Consider the following 6,000-nt stretch of genomic DNA (forward strand, 5'->3'; position numbering starts at 1 on the left):
GAGACAAGCCGCCATTATCATTATACTTTTCTGCATTGGTGCAAGCCCTTACCATTCCAGTTGAAGGGACTCTTAGATTACTTAGAGGACTAGCACCCTTCCACCCCTCATTTCTCTCTTTTCTCCTCTTGAAAATTAGACATTAAAGACTAGGATATTCAAAAGCAAATCCATTAAAATTAGAAAATTAGAAATTATTGTGCATGCCTGGAAAAAGCACAGGTTTGGAGATGATTTGAGAAAACCCCAAGTTTATACATCAGGCTGATGTTTCACACAGAGTTAGCCTACAACAATAAAAAGGAAAATGATAAGCAAATCTTTAATAAAAAATAATCAAACTCCTTGGAAGAGGGAAAAATCTCATTTTAAATGTATTATTTTATTACATTCCAGTTTTCAACACCAACAAGAAAATCACAAGGAATGTAAAGACATAGGGGAATGCAGCCCCTTCAAAATAAATACAAACCTACAGAAAATGTCCTTGGAAAGGCCCGATGGCAGATCTGATAGACAAAAATACTTAGAGAATTATCTTAAAGGTGCCCAAAGAGCTGAAGGAAGACATCGAGAAAGTTGAGGAAATAATGTATGAACAAAATGTAAAGATAAAACAAGAGTTCAAAAAGCTAAAAAGAACAAAAGGAAATTCTGGAACTTAATGGTACAATTGCTGAAATGAAAAATTCATTATAAAGATTCAAAGGCAGGTTTTAACAACCAGTAGAAAGAATTAGTGAAGTTAAAGACAGAACAATGGAGACGATCAAATCTGAGGAACAGAATGCAAAGAAACCAAGGAAAAGCGCATAGTGCCTAAGGGACCTGAGAGGCATCATCAAATGACACAGTATGTGCTTTGTAGGAGGTTATGGATGAGGCAGAGAGAAAGACAAGAGCAGGGAGCATATTTGAAAGAACTGATTATTGAAATTTCCTCAAATATGATGAAAGACATGAATGCAACACCCAAGAAGCTCAACAAACTCCAACAATGAGGAATTCAGAGACCTCAACCAGGGCACATAGCATACTTTTTAAAGACAAAGGAAAACATCTTAAAGGCAGCAAGAAAGAAGTAATTAATCCCAGAAGTTGTCTTCAAGATCATCAATAAGATTATTATCAGATTTCTCATCAGAAAATTCTGGAGGCTACGAGGTTTTTTATCAAATACAATAAAAATGCACGACCAGAAACGTCTATCTAGTAAAATTTCCAATGAAAAGCGAGGGAGAAATTAATAACATCCACATGTAAAAAAAAAATTAAACCAAGGAGATTTGTTACCTGATCTGCCCTGGTGGTCAATACAGTCTTGTAGGATGAAATGAAGGGACAGTAGACAGTAACTTGAAACCATATGAAGAAATAAAGGTCTCAATAAAGGTAAAAACATGGGAAAATAAACAAAAAAGTATTATTATTATTAAAAAAAGGTCTGTAACTGCACTTTTTTGTTGTTGTTGTCAACCTGATTTGAGACACATACTAGACATATTTCCATTGCTGTGACCAAAATACCTGACAAGGACATCTTAGATGAAGTTCATGTTGGCTTGGTTTCAGAGATTTAGACCATGGTTGACTGAGTCCATTGCTGTGTGCCCAAGGTGAGGCAGAATGTCATGGTGGTAGAGCAAGGCACAGGGAAGCTGATCCATTCATACCAGTCACCAAACACAGAGAGAGGGGATGGAGCTTCCGGGAAGACAAACCTTTCCAGGACATGCCCCGAGTAACAGACCTCCTTTAACCATGCCCTCCTACCTACAGTTACCACCCAGTTAGCCCATGCAAACCAGGATGGACTGATTAGTTTACCTTTCTCATAATCTAATCATTTCACCTCTTGCATTACCACAGGAACTTTTGGGAGACACCTCATATTAAAATCATACCAAGATAGTAAGATAGTTTTTAAAATTATTGATTATCTTTATTTTGCTTATTTATTTTTATGTGGTGCTGAGGATAGAACCAGTGCCTCACAAGTGCAAGGCAAGTGTTTTGACACTGAGCCACAAGCCCAGTCCAACAGTAATTATTTTAAATGTAAAAGTAGATAATACTTTCCAATTGAAAGAGAAAAATAAGAAACAAATTCTGACTATATACTATCTTTGAGAGACTCACTGTAGATAAAAAGATGCAAATAGATTGTAAGTTAAAGGATGGAAAATTATATTCCATGTGAATAGTAGCCAAAAGAGAGTATTTGTTGCTATGTTAATAATTGGATAAACAGAGGTAAAATCAGAAAATACAATGAGTAAAAAATGACATTGCATACTTATGTCTCAGATGTAAGGTGCACCCCAGAAGCTCATGTGTGAGACAATGTGGGAGGGTTAAGAGGGAAAATGATTCGGTTATGAGATCCTTAACCCAATCAGTGAATTAATCACCTGACAGGATTGAGTGGGTAATTAAAGGCAGGTGGGGTGTGGCTGGAGGAGGTGGGGCATTAGGTGCGTGTCTTTGGGGTATATTTATATTTGACAAGTGGAGATTTAAATTTCTTCTTTCTGATCATCATGTGAGCTGCTTCCCTCTGCTAAACTCTTCTGTCATGTTGTTCTGCTTCATCTCAAGCCCTGAGGAATGGAGCTAGCTGTCTGTGCATTTCGATCTTTGAAACCATGAGCCCCCAAATAAACTTTTCCTCCTCTAAAATTATTCTGGTTGGGTCTTTTAGTCTCAGCAGTGAAAAAGTTGACTATAAAACTAGTAAACAGTCAATATGTAAGAAAACATAACAATTATAAACATTTACACATCTAATAACTGACCATAAAAATACTTGAAGCACAACAGATGGAATGGAAGGAAACAATAATTCTACAATAACAGGTAATAATAACACTGTTAATAATGTACAGAACATCCAGAATGAAGATGAGTAAGGAAACAGAGGAGTAAAATCAATAAACCAGCTGGATTGGATATGTACAGAACATCCCATTCCAAATTGCATACATATTCGCAAGTGCACATGGAACATTTTGCAGGATGGACTGTATGTTAGGTCACAAATTGACTTTCATTCAATAAGTATCAATATAAGGGACCTTTTCTAATCACAACAGGATAAAGTTAGAAGTGAGTACTAGAAATAAAAGTGGAAAATTCACAAAAATATGTAAATAAACAAAACATTTTTGAAGAATTAGTTGATCAAAGAAGCTATAGGAGAAATAAGAAAATACTTACAAATAAAAGAAAAAAGAAAGCCAGGCATGATGGTGCACATCTGCAATCCCAGTGGCTCATGATGGATCTCGAGTTCAAAGCCAGCCTCAGCAATACCAAGGTTGGGGCTAAGTCACTCAGTGAGACCTTCTCTCTAAATGAAATTCAAAAATAGGGCTGGGGTGTGGCTCAGTGGTTGACTGCCTCTGAGTTCAATCCACAGTACCAAAAAAAAAAAAAAAAAAAAAAGCAGTGTTAAGGAGGAAATTTATATTTATAAATGCTAACACTGGAAAGATAAGATGTCAAATTAACAATGTATTTTTATATTTTAAGGAATTAAATAAAGAAAAAATTTTTAAAAATCCTAAACCCAAAGCTAGCAATAGTAAGTAAATCATGGATAAATGAAATAGAGAAAAGAAAATTAATAGAGAAAATCAATGAGACCAAAAGTTGATTCTCTGAAAAGATTAACGTAATTGACAAAACTTCCAATAGATAGAGTAACAAATATGGAGAGAATGTTCTAATTACTACAATTAGGAATAAAAGTGGGAACATTATTATTGATTTTTTTGGAAATAAAAAGGATTATAAGAGAATACTATAACCATTTTTTGTGCCAACCAAAAAAAAAAAAATCAAAGAGGAGGGAACACTTGTCTCCCTCTATGAGCCCTACATTAATTGGATACCAAATTCAATACAAGAAAAAGGGAACTGCAGATAAACATTCTTTATGGACGTTAATGTGAAATCTTCAGCAAAAATAGTATCAAGCTAAATTCAATAGCACATTAAAAGAATCACACAACATGACCAAGTGGAATATATTTCTGTTAGGCAACAATGATTCAACAACAGTATAATATACCACATTAACAGAATGAAGGGAAAAATAAGATCATTTCAACTGATTCAGAAAAAGCACTTTACAAACATCAACATACTTCCATGATAAAAATTCTAAAAGCCTAGAAATAAAAGAAAACTACTCAAGATAGGAGCCATATATATCACAAACCATTATACTTAATTGTAAAAGGCTGAAAGTTTTTCCTCTATGATCAAGAATAAGGAAAAATAAAATAAAATAAAAATATCTTCTCTCATCATTTAAACTCAACAAAGGACTGGAAGTTCTAGCCTGAGCAATGAGATAAGCAGAGAGAAATAAAAGACATCTACATTGGAAAGGAAGATGTATAATTATCCCTGTTTGTAGATAATATAATATTATATATAAAATTCATAAATAGCCCATGAAAAATTAACACATAAATTCACACAAAGCACAAAATAAAAAGTAAAAAAAAAATCATGATATGTCGTCTCACAATAAATCATGCCATTTGTATTTCTATTCATTAACAATGGGAAATCTGATAAAATTATGACAACAATTCTATTTATGATGACATCAGAGAGAGTAGAATACTTAGGGATTAGCTTAACCAAGAAAGTGAAGGATTTGTGTAAAGAAAACCACAAAACATTGCTATAAGCAATTGAGACATAAATAAGTGACAAAATATTTCATGGGTGGAAAGACTTAAAATTGTGAAGATGTGAATAATAAAATGATGTATCGAGTTAATATAATCCCTATTGGTATGGTTTCAAGGTGTCCCCCAAATTTCATATATTAAAAATTTAGACCAGGGGCTGGGGTTGTGGCTCAGTAGTAGAGCACTTGCCTCACACGTGTGAGGGTGGCACTTGTGCAATCTTTAGAACTGCATAAAAATAAATAAACAAAATAAAGCTATTGTGTCCATCTACAAATATATATAATTGGAGCCACAATGCAACAGTGTTGAGAAGTGGAAGCTTTGTGAAGTGAACAGGTAATGAAATTTCTGCTCCTATGAATGGATTAATTTATTCACTAAGTACTGGATTAGAGGATTAATGTTTTATATAAGGGAGTAGAGTTGTTATAATTGAGTGCCCTTAGGCAAGGTTGCTGTGTTTCCCCATGCACTGCTCTCTATCCTACAAGATACCTACACATGCTCTTGGAGTCTCAGTCTCTGAACTGTGAGCTAAATAAGCCTCTATTCTTTTTAAGTTAATAGTTTATGCTATTCCTCTAGCAACCGAAAACAGACTGAGATACTTAAGAACATCTCAATGACATTTTTTGCAGAAGTAGAAAAATCCATCCTGTAATTCATATGGAATCACAAGGGACCTAGAATAATAAAACAATACTGAAAAAGAAGAATAAAGCAGGAGGGTTCATGATATAATTGTATCTTGAATGTCCTCAAAAGCTCATGATAATATAAGGCCTTTGGTCTCCAGAGTGGTGCTATTGGGAAGTGGTAGAATCTTTAAGAGGTGTGACCTAGTGCAAAGTTCTTAGGTCATGAAAGGTGTACCCTTGAAGGAGGACTGTGGATTTTGGGCCTTTTTTTGTTCCTTTTTTGCTTGTTGGTTCATGATACAAGTTGTTTTCGTAAAGTATATATTCCCATCATGATGTGTCGCCTCACAACGGATCAAAAGTTTGGGGGACAATTCATCATGAACTGAAATTTCCAAAAGTGTTTGCCAAAATAAATGTTTTATATTTGTAAGTTGGATATCTCAAAAGAGTTTCATTATAGTAATGAATACCTAATTAATAAGGCTTACACTTCCTAATTTCAAAACTTAGTAGAAAGCTACAATACTCAAAATGGAGTGGTATAGAGTATTTTAGTCAGTGCTTTTTGCTGCTGTGACTAAAGGATCTGACCAGAACAATTTTAGGGGAGGATAAGTTCACATAAGGGCTCTTGGTTTCAGAGGTCTCAG

Source organism: Ictidomys tridecemlineatus, chromosome 7 (genome assembly GCF_052094955.1).
Source record: "Ictidomys tridecemlineatus isolate mIctTri1 chromosome 7, mIctTri1.hap1, whole genome shotgun sequence".
Taxonomy (NCBI): Eukaryota; Metazoa; Chordata; class Mammalia; order Rodentia; family Sciuridae; genus Ictidomys; species Ictidomys tridecemlineatus.